The 20012-nt window shown below is 42.6% G+C and overlaps 1 protein-coding gene across 3 annotated transcripts in view; it reads left to right on the forward strand.

Annotated features, from left to right (window-relative positions):
• The first annotated feature begins 1855 nt into the window (after nt 1-1855).
• Nucleotides 1856-20012, forward strand: part of PRLR (prolactin receptor) — a 192905-nt gene continuing 174748 nt past the window's right edge. For 2 of the 3 annotated variants that reach the window (XM_070774774.1, XM_070774773.1), the window contains exon 1: nt 2475-2617. The gene's annotated coding sequence lies outside the window, so the exon portion shown is untranslated. Of the gene's footprint in view, nt 1948-2474; nt 2618-20012 lie in introns of those variants that run through there. The other variant, XM_070774776.1, reaches the window with a different exon arrangement.

Consider the following 20012-nt stretch of genomic DNA (forward strand, 5'->3'; position numbering starts at 1 on the left):
TAATTCCATGAGAGCTAACGCTGGTGGTTCGTGGACGGTGCCCGTGTGCTACACAACAGAGTGGAAAGCCTCGTCCTTCTCTTCCAGTGAGATGTGGATTAGTCACTCAACAACCCATCTGTCAATCTGGAAACCAGGAGCACTGATGAACTGAGCTGTCTGTAGCTAACTGGGAACCACAAACAGGAAGAACAAGGGCCCTGCCTTCCAAGACCTGACAATCTAGAGTTACTTGGGTGAGATTTTTTCCACCAACATTAAAAAAAAAAACCTGGTGATGCCTTGCTTTGCAAAGGCCATGTAGAAACATTCTGCCACTGACAATCCCATGTCACCCAGAGGTTTTGAAAATAAACAGGGGTTGCATACCTTTATGGCGCCCCCATGAACAAGGTAAGTGTGCAAGAAAGAAGCTTCTCCCATCAGCTAAGAGAACTCTGGGGGACGGTGAAGGACAGGAAAGCCTGGCATACTGTAGTCCACTGGGTCGCAAAGAGTGGGACAGGACTGTGCAACTGAACAGCAACAAAGACAACCAGATGGTTACGGTTTAATTGTACAAGGTCACATTACTGAACAGGAAGCATCAGGTGGTCACGCCTATACAGGTGCCTCTGGGCTTCCAGTCCAAAAAGATCACCAAACCATCTTGGAATATTCAGTGGCTTCTGGGGACTCAGCAGGTGGCTACTACTGAGTGTCATTTGCCAGTAATTCCAGAGTGTCAATCATTCAAAAGGGAATACACCTAGAATTCCAATTATTTTTTGTTGAGAATGTATTGTCTTTGTTTAAAATATTCTCCATGGTGTCCCCCTGGGTAATTAAATAAGCAGATAAGATATTAATTAATAGCAGCAAACAGACACTAACAACTTACTAATTGAGGGATAAGTATTTCCTTCAGGCAGCTACTACTTTTGTTTCAGTACTTTTGCCAGAGAGAAAAGGTAGTGATTATGCATGGTTTTGTTATTGCCAGAAAAAAAGAAAAAAAAGTCAGACCCCCATACAGAAAAGACAATAGAAAACATGAATTGTGTATTTGTGGAAAAGAACAAAAGCGTGGGTTGTTTCAGCACCACCAATGCTTCTGTGTTGCACTCACGCGGCAGAGAATAGACAGGCACTGGGGTATCTAAAAAGAAAGCAAAACCAGCTCTCTCGCTCTCTTTGCTTTCTCGGGTCACTGACTGTTTTTGCCCCCTTTCAGTCCTACCCCTCCTTCTTCTGAGGGAAGGTGAGATTCACTTCCCCGGAGCCTCGCTCCAGTGCTGTCAAGCTGCTGTTCAAGCTGTTATTCGAAAATAAGGAAAGAAATCTGACACGGAGACACTCCACGTCTTGGCTGCCAGGAGAAATACCAGCTTTGAGGTCGTTCCATTTATGAAGCTATTTTTAAATTATTACTATTATTGTTTTGCCAATCTGTTTTGTGATGCAGTCTCATCGGAAGATCTGTGGTCCCCATCTATCGTGCAAAATCCATCTAAAGGTGAAACCGTTCTTCTTTCTCCACTTCTTTGCTGCATTCCGGCTTCCCCAGCTTCTTGCTTCACCTGGTGAAGCTGGCCGGCTATGGACATTTTGCAGGCTTAAGAAAATCACTGTTTCGCCTCGAGCAAGGAACACAAATGTTGCAACCTTGACTCCTCCTCTCGCAAAGAAAGAGTGAACAAGTGCACTTGCTGGGCTTCTTGTCCCAGAGCCGCCGGGCTGCTGGAGTCCAGGTTGGGACACCCAGACACCAGCCTGCTGGTCTTGGGCTTCCAACCCCCGCCCCCATTCCCGCCCCCGCCCCCTTTCTCTTTAAGTCTAACTCGCTCCTCTCCCTCTTCCTGGAGTCTACCCGCTGTTCCTGAAACAGCTTTACGCACGATGGAGGTCCACATCCTCGTGCAGGAAGTGCTCACGGAGTGAGATGGCAGACCTCGCTCCCCGGGAAAAGTGAGTACCCACCGCGCGCGAAGCCGAGGGCGCGGGGGCGGCGCCAGAGTCGCCGGTTCGAGGCCAAGTGCAGGCAGACGCGCACCGGCGGCTGGGCTTGGGCTGCTCCGGAAGACGCCAGAAACCCGCCGGAGCCGCCGAGCGGGCAGCCTAGGGCAGAGCCGGGACTCTGACAGCACGGAGGTCCCCTCCCAAAGGAACTAAAAAGATTGTATCCGCCACCAGCCTCGCCGCTTGTACGACGGCACACATTAGTCTTTATAAAAAGCATCTTGAGGATGAGTTTCGGCGTGACTGGGGGATTCTCAGAAGATACATTATTCAAGTCAAATTGAAAAGAAAAAAAGAGCGGGGAGGGGAAGGAGCTCAGACAGGTGATGTGCGGCCGGCGGGCTTGAGGATTCTCCCAGCATCAGCCGCGGCCGCCTCCGGGTATCCGGCGGAAAGTTGAGCGATCGCAGTGCCGACCCGAAAGGTGTGGCTCCCCGCCCCCTCAGAGGCAGTGCGGGTAGTGACAGGTAAGCAGCCTCCTGGCTGTCACCCGTAGCTCAGCCGAAGGGAGGCAGCCTGACCTCAGCGAAGGAATTCCAGCTGGAGAAGCAGCTTCAGGAACCGCTGGAGGAGAGAGGACGAGAGAGCAGAGGAGAGGAGGGGGAAGTTGGGCAAACAGGTAAGGGAGGGTGGGGGGTAGCCAGGGCGCTACCGGAGCCAGGGCTGGAGTTGCAGCTCTTTGGGTGGAGAACATCCTTGTAATGGCCTCTCCCTGTTCTTCGGAAGCAGCCCACCTTACCCTAATAACAAGCATTTAGACTTTTCGGTAACTGGACTTGAAAATGATTGCAAAACATTATTATGACACTATAGGGATCCGCTTGTTTACATCCATCAAATTGGTTGGTTAAGCTTTCCCACCTGAGTCTCATGCTTCTTGGTCAGTGGAGTGCTGCTCATTCCACCCCTGCTGTGCAAAGTTGGGCAAGACCCTTGGGGTCTGTGGGCCTCGATTTTCTTTGCACATGTTGCACTTTGCATGTGTGTATATGCGTGTGTGCAACATTTAAGGATATATATGTTGTGTGTATATATATGTATGAATATATGTGTGTGTATATATTCTGCCCTAAATGTGTCCATATGTGTGTATACATACACACACATATATATATACACATACATATATATATTTAGATTACTACTGTATATGAATATATTTAAGACTAATGGAGCAAAAGTGCTGCTGAATCATGTAAGAAAGAAACTGATGAAATTGTATATTTTAGTGATTCTTAAAAATTGGTGCTCATTAAGTCCTTTTGAGAATGAGCTATGAGTCCTCTTCCAAGAGGGGAAAGCATTTTTATGGAATGTTCATAAAGTTTTTCAAGCAGTCCCAGAAGGTTGTGGACATGCCCTGAAGTCTTTGCCTGAGCCCCTAGTGAACATCCCTTGCCTTCCTCTCTAGGGTCTGCATCAACCATCCAGCCAAACCTCTGTGGCAGCTTGGTTGGCTGTGGGAGCCATCTGCAGCCTTCTCTGGGGGTCTGGAGTTAGCCCTGCCAAAGGAGAGAGCCTGGCTTTCATGAGTGAGCTCCCGGGACACTGTTTCCCAGGAGCTTCACTGGTCTCTGCCTTGTGGGAAACCCTCTTCACAAGCTCTTGCAATGGCTTTCCTAAGGGGACCATCCTCAGCCCTGGAGTTTTCAGTCTTACAGACAGCATTGGAGAACACCTGCAGAGGGTCACTGTCTTAAGGAGAGCTCTTCAGGTCCCATGGTTGGATGTCAGACACTGGGCCCGAGGTCTGGTTTTGAAATGAAGTGCGGTTTGCTCCCCAGTGCTGTGTAGGAATAGTAACAGTCTCCTTGTGCACCTCTGCACTTTTCCTTTAAGGCACTAGGTTCCCGTGCTTTGGAGGACCTGGGTCTTCCATTGGCAGTGCCAGCAAGGTGTAGCAGAGGACACGGGGAGCTTTCAAGCCCAACAAACCAGGCTTCAAATCTTGGCTCCCTTGCTTCAGGCAAGTCACTGAACTTCGCTGAGTCTCACTTTTCCTCTTGTGCTTTCTTGCACGGTTATTAGGAAACTGAAATGCCTAGTCTATGATAAACTGCTATTACTGATATGAATGTGAGTTTATAAGTCAGTGTTAAATAGTCTCCTACTTTTTTTAGAGCAGTTTACTGTCTTATGGGGCTTATGTCAGCAAAACAATGAGTACAGTCAGTCCTGATCTAGTTATTCTAAAAGATGAATGGTGGGTTCAGAATACAATGTTGGGCTTATTGCTTCACCTTTGTCAAGGAATTTTCTGTGTTGCCAACAAGTGAAATGTGTCCAGACTAGCATGAAGTCTTGACCCTTTCTCTGAGTTCCCTTTTGACCCATAATCTTGAACAGAAAACAGCTAGATCTGTGCCTGTAGCTGCATGAATCTCAGTATAGAAACTGGAGAGGGCTGATGGCTGCATCCATCTCCAGGTACAACACAAACTGTCTCTGTAAAGAGAAACGTCTTCATTTCCATCTTTCACAGCTTGGAATAGATTTAATCAACTCAGCTAGTACCACCCCCCACCCCCTGCAGTCCTGGCCCCTCAGTTGCAAGAAACTGAATGACATAGAAGTAAGGGACAGAAATAGCATAATCTTAAAAGGAAATTGGATTCCCACTAAGTATCCATTCCAAACATTCTTGAATGCGAAGATGACAGTATTGATACCTACTAGTCACTGAGCCTTCAAGATATACTAAGCACTTCCCTGTGTTCCTTCTGTTAATTCTCATGGTAATTCAGTGAATTCTCTCTTCAATTAATTTTCTTACTGCAGGGTACACATTATCAAATAAAGCTTTACAGATAAGGAAACTGAGGATTAAGGAAATTTACATGACTTGCCCAGTCTCCACAGCAAGTAAAAGGTAGAACCGAACCAGGACATAAGCCCAGATCTGTCTGATCTTGATACCCACTCTTGTTCCACTAACCCGAGCTGCCAGGCTCCCTGGGGTCAGAAAATTGCATCATGCTAATTGGATGATCCAAACTAGTTCTTTTGAAGGGCAGGAATCACCAAATCCACTGGGTGATTTCAGTGGCATGAACATACACTTTGCGTGTGAACACACCAACAGGCAACAACAGTGAAATCACCTATGGAGAGTGATTTTCCCATCCTTTCCCAAATCCAGCTATAAAGTCAATAGTTACCCACAGCAGGTGAGGCTGGCTCTAGGCCACTGATTTCCTGAGCAATTTGTTTATGTCGGAAAGAGCTCTGAAATTCTTATTTTTTGTTACCTTTAGAATCAGGACACCTTGCCATTTGCCTCCCTGTGTTAAACATTCATTCATTTCATGAATACTTGCTGAGCTCTGAATATAACAGACAAGACCTTGGCCCTTGTGAAGCTTCTATGCCACAGAGATGTATAAGAGGCAGGTGAACACAGATATATATCAGATCATTTCAGACATTGATAAATGTTTTGTTATTGTTGGTCATTTGCTAAGTCGTGTCCTACTCTTTGTGACCCCATGGACTGCAGCACACCAGGACACAGGCTTCCCTGTCCTTCACTGTCTCTCGGAGTTTTTTGAAACTCATGTCCATTGAGTCAGTGATGCCATCCAGCTGTCTCATCCTCTGTCATTCCTTCTCTTATTGCCCTCACTCTTTCCCAGCATCAGAGTCTTTTTCAATGAGTCGGCTTTTCACATCAGGTGGCCTAAGTATTGGAGCTTCAGCTTCAGCATCAGTCCTTCCAGTGAATATTCAAGACTGATTTCCTTTAGGATTGACTGCTTTGATCTCCTTGCTGTCCAAAGGACTCTCAAGAATCTTCTCCAGCACCACAATTAGAAAGCATCAATTCTTCTGCGTGCAGCCTTCTTTATGATCCAACTCTCATATCTGTACATACACATCAGAAAGAAAGTAAAGAGAAGCTGGGGGCCTAAAGGGTAACAGGGCTTGGGGGCAACTTTAAGACAACAGAGAAGATCTCCATAAGAAGGTCACCCTTAAACTTAAATCTGCATAATAAGAAGAAACCAGCCCCATGAAAATCTGGGGAAAGGATTGCCTTAGCAGAAGAAATCTCAAGGCAAAGTTCTGAAAATGAATACATAAAGCAGTATGGCCCCAGATACAATAAGATGGTCCCTAAGGTATTAAGTTGAGGTTTACAAAGGGGAAATCATTGTTTGAATGCCTAGTCTAGCTTGTTCTGTGTACTTTATACCTATCTTATTTTTTAATCTTCTCAGCAATCTGTTGAGTTAGCTTTTCTGTCTTGATTTGATAGTTAAAGAAACCAAGACTTGCAGAGGGTAACCAACCAAGGTTATTAAGCTGGTATTTGAATCCCACAGTCTGTTCCGCACCAAAATCCAAAACTTTTTGCTAGCACAGCATGTGGCCTTTGAGATCATCTCTTCTAGGGGATAGTGAAAGAGCTAGCAGCAAGAAATATCCAACGTTTATTAGGTAGCTCAGTGCTGGCAATGATTTCTGTCTGATGTCCCAATTTCCAGTTAGCATGTCTAAACCTGCACTGCAGAGTGTGGTAGCACTCGCCCCATGTGGCTACTGAGCACTAGAAATGTGCAAATTGAGGTGTACCGTAGTGTAAAGTATACCCCAGATTTCAAAGACCTAGTACCGAAAAATACATATCTATCTCTTGAATTTTTATACTGACTGTATGTTAGAATGATAGTATTTTAGACGTAGTGGTTTAGCTGAAGTACATTATTAAAATTAATTCTGTTTCTTTTTAAATTTGTTTTCATGTGTTCAGCAGAAAATTTAAAATCACATATGTGACTTGAATTGTATTTCTTTCAAATAGCACTTCTGTAGACCAATTAGTTGACAGGGATAGAGTAGGGAATTGTTCCTCCTTCTTCTTAATAACTTTTTCCTGTATTCTTGGCTTAGACTCCTTCTCAGGTGTGTCTCCTAATTCAGTTATTCAGTGAAGCAGTAAACAAGAAAAAAGGGGTCGCTCTGTGTCCTCCTCCACCCTCATTTTTCTGCTGAATGGGTGATCATTCAAAGCCCACTACATCATGCCATTATATGAAATAGACTCAGTGGTTACTTTCATCACCAGGACCCATTCCCTCACCCAGACAAACCTCAAGCTTTCAAGCATCCTTATCACCAAAGGGTTATTTTAAACTCAGGTATGCTTTCACCATAAAATCATTTCCTAGGACAGTGTCTTTGACATTCTGGGACTTTGTAAAATCAGCCTAGGAGACAGCCAGGGTTTTGTGCCTGCATGCAAAAATCATGAAATGAATCATCTTATTGTGGTGATAAATGTTTTCCCTTCTCTGTCCTTTTGCTTGTAACAACTTGAATAAGATGCAGTCCAAGGTTCCAGAAGGGCTGTTTCAAGGACATCACAGAAGGCCATTTTGGCTTCTGTTGTCCACTAGCTAACGTGGTTTTTGACAATGTCAATGAAATACAAATACAATTGGTTTGATATATGCCAAAGGGAAGGACATTCAGATTCTGGTGGTGTTAGAGGAAGTCTCTGGCCTGGAATATCACAGACCTGCATTTGAGTTTGTCTATGGGTTTGTGTGTTACTCTTACCCTCCTTCCCTCAAAAATCCTCTAGAAAAGGTCAGTGTTGGTGAGACAATGCCACATAACAGGCTAATGGAGAAATATTCTAGAAAATGGTTGGCCACGGACTGTAGTAGACATTCGCCTGCAGTGAAGAGTTTCTTTTCTGTAGTTTTAAAAGGATATACAGACAGACCTCAGAAATATTGTTGGTTCAGTTCCGGACTATTGCAATAAAGCAAATACTACAATAAAATGAGTCACAAATGTTTTTGGTTTTCTAGTCCATATAAAAGTGAATTACCCTACACTATAGTCCACTAAGTATGCAGTAGCATCATAGGGCTTCCCTGGTGGCTCAGAGGTAGAGAATCCCCCTGCAATGCAGGAGATGCAGGTTTGACCCCTGAGTCAGAAGATCCCCTGGAGAAGGAAATGACTACCCACTCCAGTATTCTTGCCTGGGAAATCCTATGGACGGAGGAGCCTGGTGCGCTACATTCCCTAGCGTCACAAAAAGGGTCAGGCACAACTTATTGACTAAACAACAACAAAGCATTATATCTAAAACACAATGTATGTATCTTAATTTGAAAAATACTTTATTGTTAAAAAATGCTAACTACCAGCTGACAACACAGTTTGTAAAAAAGAAAGAAAGAAAAAACCAAACTACCTGCAAAATACAATGAAGTGAAAAGCAATAAGATGAGGTGTGCCTGTACCAGATGCTCTTTGAGATATACAAATAACATTTGTTCATTTCCACTCAAAATCTCCATCTTCCAGGGAAATGTCAGTAAGAAGCTGACAGGAATGAATTTTAGTGTATCTACCTCAACAGTAATACCTATTCTTCAACATCTTCTAAGCCAAGAAGTCTGTGCCAGAGTCCATGGGAAAAATTAAAAAAAAAAAAAATCTTAAACAAGGTCCTTGCTCTAGAGGAGCATATTATCTACCAGGGAAGATGGGCACAAACATAAAACACCAAGAGCAGTGTAAGATGACATCCTCTAAGTGTTCCATGAAACAGACAGTTAGAGTTGGGAATTCCAGAGGGCATTATGCCCAAGCCCTAAAGTACATTGACAATACAGGGTAAGAGATGGGCATTGAGGGACTTCCCTGGCAGTCCAGTGGTTGACTTTGTCTTCCAATGCAAGGAATACCAGTTCTATCCCTGGTCTGGGAACTAAGATCCCACATGCCTTGGGACCAAAAAAAAAAAAAAACCAAAACTTAGAACAGAAGCAGTATTGCAACAAATTCAATAGTTTAAAACTGGTCTACATTTTTTAAAAAATCTTAAAAAAGAAAAAGAGATGCCACTGAAGGATGTAAGGCCAGGCTATTACTTCAGTTCCTCAGTCGTGTTTGACTCTTTACAACCCATGGGCTGCATGCAGCACGCCAGGCTTCCCTGTCCATCACCAGCTCCCAGAGCTTGTTCAAACTTATGCCCATCGACTTAGTGCTGCCATCCAACCATCTCGTTCTCTGTCATCCCCTTCTCCTTTAGCCTTCAATCTTTCCCAGCATCAGGGTCTTTTCTAATGAGTCAGTTCTTTGCATCAAGTGGCCAAAGTACTGGAGCTTCAGCTTTAGCTTCAGTCCTTCCAATGAATGTTCAGGACTGATTTCCTTTAGGATTGACTGGTTTGATCTCCTTGCAGTTCAAGAGATTTTCAAGAGTCTTCTCCAACACCACAGTTCAAAGGCATCAGTTCTTTGGTGCTTAGCTTTCTTGATGGTCCAACTCTCACATCCATACATGACTACTGGGAAAACCATAGCTTTGACTAGACAGAACTTTGTTTGCAAAGTAATGTCTCTGCTTTTTAATATGCTGTCTAGGTTGGTCATAGCTTTTCTTCCAAGGAGCAAGCGTCTTTTAATTTCATGGCTGCAGTCACCATATGCAGCAATTTTAGAAACCAAGAAAATAAGGTCTCTCATTATTTCCATTGTTTCCCCATCTATTTGCAAAGAAGTGATGGGACCAGATGCCATGCTCTTCATTTTTGAATGTTGAGTTTTAAGTCAGCTTTTTCACTCTCCTCTTTCACTTTCATCAAGAGGCTCTTTAGTTCCTCTTAACTTTCTGCCATAAGAATGATGTCATCTTCATATCTTAGGTTATTGATATTTCTACCTGCAATCTTGATTCCAGTTTGTGCTTCATCCAGCCCAACATTTAACATGATGTGCTCTGCATAAAAGTTAAATAAGCAGGGTGACAATATATAGCCTTGACCTATTCCTTTGCCAATTTTGAAATTATTATGTCCAGTTCTAACTGTTGCTTCTTGACCTGCATACAGATTTCTCAGGAGGCAGTTCAGCTGGTCTGGTATTCCCATCTCTTAAATAATTTTCCAGTTTGTGTGATCCACACAGTCAAAAGCTTTAGCATAGTCAATGAAGCAGAAGTAGATGTTTTTTTTGGAGCTCTCTTTCTTTTTTGATTATCCAATGGATGTTGACAATTTGATCCCTGGTTCCTCTGCCTTTTCTAATTCCAGCTTGAACATCTGGAAGTTCTCGGTTCATGTACTTTTGAAGCCTTGCTTGGAGAATTTTGAGCATTACTTTGCTAGAATGTGTGATGAATGCAACTGTGTGGTAGTTTGAACGTTCTTTGGCATTGCCTTTCTTTGGGATTGGAATGAAAACTGACCTTTTCCAGTCCTGTGGCCACTGCTGAGTTTTCCAAATTAGTTGACATATTGAGTGCGGCACTTTCCCAGGCTGAGTTGTAGACCAATGGAAACAGGCACGGGCGTGGGGGTGGGAGCTGGAGAGGAAGGCATTCCGAGTAAAGATGCGTATGCAGTTGGCCTGCGTATGGAAATGTGCACGGAGTATTTGGCAGTATGAAAAAGAACATGGAGAACAACTAGGGGCGCTTTTAAAAATTACTGATGCCCCCACCTTGTTCTAGAATTTTCATTGAAGAATGGGGCCATGGTGCCAGTGCTGTTGTTGTTCTTTGTTGTTTGTGATTCCCCAGAACATTCTAATGTGAAGTCAGAGTTAAAAGTCATTGAGTAAACACACCGAGTCTTTGTCTTATCATCATGGGCAATAAAATTAAAAGGGTAATGTTTTCAAGAGAAAGAAATGGACAGTTAAGGGGCATGGTCTTTATTGTGTAGAAGGTTTATGGACATGGATATTTCTGCTCAGTTGCTTTCTTCACAATTGCTGTCTGTAATCATTCTGTTGACTTGGATGTTGTGGCTAAAAAGTGTAGCCAGCTTCCCATCCCTGTACGCTGTGTGCTTTGGGGGTGCCCTGTAGTCAACCCTGGTATAGGGTAAGTATAGGGTGCTGGGTGTCTCATGGCTCTTTGTGTCCACCAGGCTTTGTGTGATCATTGCAGAGGGCTTCATTATCTAAGGGCTTCATACCATTAGTGCCATAGTAGCTATTTTATAACAGTCTGTAACCATGCCTCACCTTTCCAACTTTACAAATTAGAAAATGGAGTTTAATTACTGGCCTTGGGCCTTGAGGCTTACTGGTGATAGAATGAAATTAGGATTCTCAGCCACTGAATTCCTCATATTTATTTGGCTCTTAAAGCACATGGTGCCCCATCTCCTGTTGCTGTTACAATATTCTGTACCTAGCCCTGTTACCACTTGCATGAATGAATTAGTGTTACAGATCAATCAGTAAAAGGTGACTAGATTGCCCGAACTGGCAACACTGTGATTTTAAGTGTCAGCAGCTCGGAGGCAGCAGGGGTGGTCCCAGGAGCCCCGTGCCTAGCATCTTGGAGTTCAAGTAAAAGCGTGGCCATGCATACTTACAGCTTATGCACACTCCTACCTGTGGGAAGTAAAGACTCCTTAGTCTCAGAGCTTTCAGGCTGTTCTGATTTCTCTTCTCTGAAGCTTCTGTTCGCTTAAAAGATAATGGTTTTTGTTACACGTCTAAAAAAAAAGAAGAAGAAAGCTGAGCAATTTTTACAGCTGCATGTTTAAAGAATTCTTGTTATGTCTCAAGAATGTCTGGGTTTATTGCCAGTGGTGAAGCTGGGAGGTCTTTATGAAGGGTAATAGAAAAAGGCTAGAGTCGTAGCACTACAGCTTCTTTAGGATATGAGGACAGGTCAGTATTGTGCCATTCCAAAATGGTTCTTTCCTTTTTCTCTGTTTTGAAATCCATTACTTATTAAAAAACAATTTCTAGTATCTTTAACTATAGGAAAAAGCAAGCCTCTAAAACAGTGGTCCTCAACACTGACTGTACATGAAAATCACCTTAGGAGCTTTAAAAAATACAGCTGCCCAGGCCCTATCCATAAACCTATTAATCAAGATTCTGGGTGTGGAGGCTCCATATCACATTTATTCACAATTCTCCAGTTGATCTTCACTAAAATGGACCTTACTTCTCAGAGAAAGTACAAATCTTCATGATTTATTTCTGTTTCTTCTTCTGCCTTGTTCTAGGTGTCATGGACCCCAGAGAACCATCCGAATCATATTTTCATTGGGTAGCAACTCCATCAGTCTAGCATAAAATTGAGGTTTCTACCTATGTATGAACTAACTCCATCTTCAGAGTGACCCTGTATAAACTCATGACTAAAATTTCTTGTATGTACAATTTGGAAATCAAGTTGCCAGAGGCTTGATAATCATGAGATTGGAAGATAAAGGTTAAGCCTTCCTGCCATCCATGTATTAAATTTCCCAGTTGCTATGTTGATCTTTAGTCAGCCAACCCTTGCTTTCCTGTCTCAGCCATTTTAAAGCCAATTAACTCCGTTCCTGTCCACACCCTTATTAAAAATATAATTATAGCAGTGTTCTCTGTCATTGGGTAGACTTTATGAGGTGAATTGGCCAAGAACTAACTAGGTTGTGTAAAACTCTCTCAGGCTCAGGAGATCATTTGGGTTGCAGAGGCTACCAGCAAGAGCCTGGGCTAGGAGAGCCATGAATGTGGGTTTGGAAAGAACCAATTGCAAGTCATACCAAATTGAGAAGAACTTAGAGTATGGAAAAGGATTCTAAGATCAGTCTGAGAATAATTATCCAGGGTCCAGTTAAATCTAAGATGGCAGCCCTTCTCAAAAAGTTGTATAAATACCAAAAAGTAACCAAGATTTTGTATTAGATTTGGCAGGGATTGAAAGGATGGGCCACTCTACTTTTCTTGAGTGCTGAGATGGCAGGATTAGGAGATAAGAAGTTGCCAAGGAGATAGCAAGGAGAAGGATGAACAAAGGCCTGCTGTTGTCCAAGCATCGTGGACACTGACAATTGTTATTCACTCAACTAATATTTATGTAGCGTCTGTTTTGTGCCAAGGACCCTTCGAGGAGCTGGAGTTGAAGAGATGGTGTTCTTGTTCATGTGGAGTTTACATTGCAGTGAGAGCAAACAGATATCCGTACTAAGAATAATACTAAGATAAATAAAATCAGTTAGTTGGTGCTATGAAGAAAAATGAAGTGAGATAAAGCGGTCAGACTGACGAGGGCTGCTTTCAATAGGCTTACAAGAGTCACTGTCTCTGAAGAGGTGACATTTGAGCTAGCATGTGTAAAGAGAAACCCACACAGAGATCAGGGGAAAAAAAAAAACTGGCAGAGGGATCAGCAACAGCAAAAGCTCTGAGTTGAAAAAGGTTTTGCATATTCTGAAAATAGAAAGACCAATGTGCCTGGACACTTAGGAAGGAAGGAGTGGAGTCAAATAGGAAAATAGCCCAAAGAGTCTGAGATCATGAGTGGAATTAGGGTTAATGCTCTAAGGGAATCACTGGGAGTGTTTAAGTAAGGATGTAATGTGCATTTTAGAGCTCTCCTGGCTCCTGTGTACAGAGTGGATGGTAGACTGAGAGCAGAGGGAAAGATAGGAGGTTGACCAGGAGTTTGGCAAGAGGAGACTATAAGTCAGCTGAGGGGTAGCAGTGGGGAGAAGAATTCTTAGATTCAGGAGTGAATGTGAAGGGAGGGCCAGCAAGGCTTCTAGATGCATAAGGGCAATGACAGTGAGGCCAGACCTTGTCCTGTCTAAGATCATTGCCCCTCCCCTATCTTGACTTGGGCCACTGATTTTGAACCAAAGTGGAAAAACATCTAGCGTTATTTGAAAACTTTGGGGATTTTGACCCTGACTTGTTTACAAAGGGAGAAAAACAAATTCCTGTCCAAGGAGAAATCTGTTTGTTATTTTTTACCTACTAATGATAAAAACTTCATCCTTTCTCATAAGATTCTTCTGATGAGGTGTTTTGTTTTTGTTGTTGTTGTCTTTTCTTTTTTTAATTGATTTTTATTAGAGTTGGTTTACAGTGTTGTATTAGGATCTACTGTATAGCAAAATGAATCAGCTATACATATACATGTATCCCCTCCCTTTTGGACTTCCTTCCCATTCAGGTCACTACAGTACATTAAGTAGAATTCCCTGTGCTATACAATATATACTCGTTAGTTACCTGTTTTATACATAGTATCAGTAGTGTATATGCGTCAATTCTAATCTCCCAATTGCTCCCACCCCTCCCTTTTTCCCCCTTGGTAGTTGATGTTTCTGATTACTCTGCTTTTCATAAGTGATAGAAATGTGACATTCACATTGCTAGTTTATTTTGACACTTGGGCTGTATTAACTAAGCTCTTCATGCTGCCAGACAGTTATACATGGCCTTTGGCAGTTGGTCAATTTCTCCATATAAATGCTAACATTATAATAGCAAACATTTACTTGAGCACTTACTGTATGCCAAGGCATTAAGAATTTTACATGTTTTAATTGCTTTGTTCCTCCCAGCCATTGATTAGTGAGCATCTTTATTATTATCATTTTATGAAAGAAGAAATTGAGGCAAAAAAAGAGTAAGTCATTTGTCAAGATCACATAGCTGATAACGGAGAAGGCAATGGCAACCCACTCCAGTACTCTTGCCTGGAAACTCCCATGAATGGAGGAGCCTGGTAGGCTGCAGTCCATGGGGTTGCTAAGAGTTGGACATGACTGAGAAACTTCACTTTCACTTTTCACCTTCATGCACTGGAGAAGGAAATGGCAACCCACTCCAGTGTTCTTGCCTGGAGAATCCCAAGGACGGGGGAGCCTGGTGGGCTGTCATCTATGGGGTTGCACAGAGTCAGACATGACTGAAGTGACTTAGCAGCAGCAGCAGCATAGCTGATAAAATTAGCAAAGCCAGGTTTTGAAGAGTCTGGTTGCCGAGCTTGGTTGTACCACTTTCCGTGGATCTCCTTTTCACTCTTTCCTGTATCACTGAAGCTGAGACTTCAAAATTAAATTTATTTTTCCTGCAAAAAAAAAAAAAAAAATCAACCCTGAATATTCACTGGAGGGACTGAGGCTAAAGCTGAAGCTCCAATACTTTGTCCACCTGATATGAAGAGTCGACTTGTTGAAAAAGACCCCGATTCTGGGTAAGATTGAGGGCAAGAGAAGAAGGGGGTGACAGAGGATGCGTCAGTTGGTTGGCATCACAGATGCAATGGACGTGAGTTTGAGCAAATTCCAGGAGATAGGAAAGAGCAGGGAAGCCTAACGTGCTGCCTTTTATGGTGTCTCAAAGTCATGACATGGCTTGACTATTGAACAACTCATGCAAAAACCTCAAGGTACCACTAGGAGGCACTTCAACTGAGCAAGGCTTTCAGGAGAGGGACTGCTGGGGAAATGGCATAATTCTGCAGCTGGATGATCCAGCATCCTCCAGGAGGGTCTCGCATCTGAACCTCCTGCCATCTGCCAAGGTGAAAGGATAAATCCACACCAAAGGAGCTGGCTGGACAAAGGTGTCAACACCAGAGGACATTCAAGGAAATGCTCCCTCTTCTCACCCTGTCTTCTGCCCACTTTGCTTAGTTCCTGTAGGTGGTACCCACCTACCTGTCCCCTCACAAAGGATGGAAAATACTAGAGTTACTCAAAAAGCTGTGCAGAAAATTGTTCTCCAGAGTCATGAGACTGGCCTTCAGAAACTAATCAAGAAATAGTCCTTAATTTACTTATCACATTTTTGCTTTAAACATTTTTGCTTTGCTAAAAAAAAGTCTCTCCAGAGTTGTATTATTAGAAGTGGAACGAGTCTGGGCAGCAGAGTAGATTATTCTGTCTTCTGCACCTTCTACTACATAACTGCTCCAGAAAAGTCTTCTCACAAATGACTTCCAATAATCAGTGTGAAAACAACAGATCTTCACCTCTTCCTCTTGGAGGTAATGACGATGAATTTAACAGAATGGAAGTTTATACAAAGAAATTAATTACTGTTTCTTTAATTCTATTAATGAATTCTCTAGCAATGACGATAAAGGCAGTAACTGTGGTGATTCATCTTCTGTGCTATAAGTTTTAACTTGTTATATGTTTTAATTAACAGAAGGCACTTTTTCTCTTTTGCTCCAATCGTCATAGGGTAATTTTCTGTGAAGAGTGGTGTGCGTTCATAGGAATTGTTGAATTTATCTAATCACAGCATGTATGCTCATTAAACTGATTTTCAATAAAAGTGTTATGTTTAAATGTTATACATGACAGATGTTTCCTATGGTTATTAACTCCCAAATTCAAAACTACAAAGGAAACAAATATAGTTACAGTTGTAGTAGACTATCATCTTATTGAAGTTAGGAGGATTGCTGCTAAGCTGCTAAGTCACTTCAGTCGTGTCCGACTCTGTGTGACCCCATAGATGGCAGCCCACGAGGCTCTCCCTTCCCTGGGATTCTCCAGGCAAGAACACTGGAGTGGGTTGCCATTGCCTTCTCCAATGCATGAAAGTGAAAAATGAAGTCACTCAGATGTGTCCAACTCTTAGCAACCCCATGGACTGCAGCCCACCAGGCTCCTCCGTCCATGGGATTTCCCAGGCAAGAGTACTGGAGTGGGGTGCCATTGCCTTCTCCAGGAGGATTGCTATGGAACATCAATTCATTAAAGACAGCTTGAAAGCCATTTCAGGTCTTTGAATATCCCTCAAACAGAATCTTACAGTTTAATTTTAAAAAATATATCTTTAAATCAATAAGGTAAACTCCTCCCTTGATGGATGGTTTGGATTAAATATTCAGTAGAAAGTGAGAGTGATATGTATCAAATGTAGATACACCCTAAAACCCTCAAATAGATCAGAATCTTACAAACAGTTTAATTTAAAAAATATATATCTTTAAATTAATAAGGTAAATTCCTCTCTTGATGGATGGTTTGGATTAAATATTCAGTAGAAAGTGAGAGTGATATGTATCAAATGTAGGTACACCCTACAACCAAGACATTCAAAGATCAGAGCAATGCAGTGGGAACTATGTGATCACAGGGGTGACGCCATTGCTTCACTCAGAGTTTGACCAGAAGAGTTTAATTTCTCTTTAGCAAACCTTTCTGATTTTACTTTTCAGAGGACATCACTGAAACCATAGCATTGTTCATATCTATGACTTTAAAATTTTTATTTATTTTTGTACATGCTTTAAAATTCAAAATATGACAGAATCGTCAGTGAAAAATAGACTATTTCTCTATCTCCTATCCCAGCCATCCATTGCCCCCAAAGGCAATCACTTTTACTAGATTATTATAAAAAATATCCTGTACCTTTACAAAGAGACACTATGTATATATATATATATGGGTTAGATGTTCTTTCTTAGTTGTTTCCCACCTGAGATGCTAGACTCTGAGAAGTCAGAACTTGTACTGTATTACTGACCTCCCGATTCTTCCAGCATTGATTTCTTATTGGGCCTGCAGCTTCCTATCTCAGCTTAAATTTTTTTACTAGAGGATGACAGCAGTAGTTTCAGAGGAGGTCTCATCTGCTAATTTTTTGTCCCCCTCCCACTCTATGGTCTGCTTTCCTCTGTCAAACACCTTCCTCCTCTGAACTGGATGTTCCTAAGAGTGTGTTAAAGAACTTGGTCAACAGTTCAGGCTCCCATAGTTCAGGAAATGAACACTCCCAGCATGGGCATTTTAATAGTAGCGTTGGCATTTTAATAGCAATGGTTGAACCCAACATCCCCAGGGGTGGAAACCACTAACAAGTAGGTGGGGGAAACATATTTGGGGCAGATGAAGACCTCCAGTCACATATAACTTCCTCTGCTGCTTCCATGTAATATTACAATTATGAGAAGGCTAGTTGGTATCCACCTGAGTTAAAAGTAAGCCCTCATTTTCCTAGATTCCACATGTATGCCTTAATAAGCGATATTTGTTTTTCTCTTTCTGACTTGCTTCACTCTGCTTGACAGACTCTAGGTCCACCCACATCTCTACACATGACCTAATTTCTTTCCTTTTTATGGCTGAGTACTATTCCATTGTGTGTGTGCGTGTGTGTATAATATATATGTATATATAGATAAATGCATATATATGTATATATAGATAAATACATATATATATGTATCAGATCAGATCAGTCGCTCAGTTGTGTCCAACTCTTTGCGACCGCATGAATCGCAGCATGCCAGGCTTATATGCAGGCTTCTCCAGGGGCTCAGACAGTAAAGAATCTGCCTGAAGTGCAGGACACCTGGATTCAATCCCTGGGTCAGGACCCTGGAGAAGGAAATGGCAACCCACTCCAGTATTCTTGCCTGAAAAATTCTATGGACAGAGGAGCCTAGCAGGCTACAATCCATGGGGTGGCTGAGTTAAACACAACTGAGCAACTAACACTTTCACTTTCAATATTCCATGTGTGTATATATACACACACACACACACACACACACACATATATGTGGAATCTAGATAAATAATACAGATAAACTTATTTGCAGGGCAGAAATAGAGACACAGACATGTAGACAAGAGTGGGAAGGGGAGGATGGGACAAATTGAGAGATTAGGATTGATATATATATACACTACCATGTGTAAAATAGATAGCTAGTAGGAAACTTCTGTATAGCACAGAAAGCTCAACTCATTGCTCTGTGATGACCTAGAGGAGTGGGATGAGGCAGGGACAGGGGGGAGGAAGGCTCAAGAGGGAGGGGATCAGTTCAGTTCAGTTCAGTCACTCAGTCATGTCCAACTCTTTGTGACCCCATGAATCGCAGCACACCAGGCCTCCCTGTCCATCACCAACTCCCGGAGTTCACTCAGACTCACATCCATCGAGTCAGTGATGCCATCCAGCCATCTCATCCTCTGTCGTCCCCTTCTCCTCCTGCCCCCAATCCCTCCCAGCATCAGAGTCTTTTCCAATGAGTCAACTCTTCGCATGAGGTGGCCAAAGTACTGGAGTTTCAGCTTTAGTATCATTCCTTCCAAAGAAATCCCAGGGCTGATCTCCTTTAGAATGGACTGGTTGGATCTCCTTACAGTCCAAGGGACTCTCAAAAGAGTCTTGGGATATATGTATACAAATAGCTGATTCACTTTGTTGTACAGCAGAAACTAACACAGCACTGTAAAGCAATTATCCTGCAATTAAAAAAAGCGAATGTACAGCTATGAAAAAAAAGTAAGTCTTAAGTGCCAGAGCCCTTACTCTTAATACATCAATGAACTTGGGCCTTTTAAGAACCCGGAACTTGCCCTTTTGGTTAGTCTGGTGTGTGTCTTGCCAATGAGAGCATTCACTGGAATCAGACAGACTCAGCACAGATTTCAACTCTGCCTCTTCAAGGGCAAGGCTTCACCTTACTTTCTCATCTGTGAGGTGAGGAGAGTAAAACATACATCCCGGGGCTGCTGGGAGAATAAGACAAGGTCGAGTGTGTAAAACTTCCTTGGCAGCAAGGAAGCGCTCAGTTCACAGGAGCTAGTGTCACCTTCCTCAAAGACTTCATGGCTTACTGGGAGACCAAGAGACGCACAGTCCAGCAGGCAAAATTCCAAGGACATGGAGGGAGTGTTGAGTGTGAGCTTAGTATGAATTCGGAAGCCTGTAAGGTCCTCAGAAATCCTCCTGTGAGCCACTCAGTTCAGCCATTCCCCTTCCTTCTTGTTCTAGCAGATCAACTTCTGGTTGGTAACCCTTACAAAGAAGTTACCTTCTCTGAATACAGAAGCAGCATATTCCTTCTCTCTGCTGAATCTGCTTCAAGGCTGTGCCTTGGAGCTGGTGTGTGACTCGTGGAAAGATTGCTTAACTTTTTTGAGCCTGTGTCCTTACTTGTAAAAACATGAAAATGAAGTTAATGCCTTTATTCCAGGATTATTTTGAGGATGGCATAAGATAATGGGTTAGAAGCACCTCATCTATAGTTTGCCTTCAAAATAAGGTCATTTTTGGAGTGGGTCATTCCCTACTCCCGACCCCACGGATGTGGTTGATTAACATTGCATCACATGTGGAGGGAAAGCTCTGGAATGGTAACAAACAGTTTGTTGATTTGGTGCTGTGTACACCCAACCACAAACGGCACACTTTCAAGGCCATTGTTTTTGCCAAATATTTAACCAGGGAGCTAGGTTATGATGGAACCCAGATCTGATAAGCATTTAGGAAAA

This window comes from Bos indicus, chromosome 20 (assembly GCF_029378745.1).
Source record: "Bos indicus isolate NIAB-ARS_2022 breed Sahiwal x Tharparkar chromosome 20, NIAB-ARS_B.indTharparkar_mat_pri_1.0, whole genome shotgun sequence".
NCBI classification, from domain to species: domain Eukaryota; kingdom Metazoa; phylum Chordata; class Mammalia; order Artiodactyla; family Bovidae; genus Bos; species Bos indicus.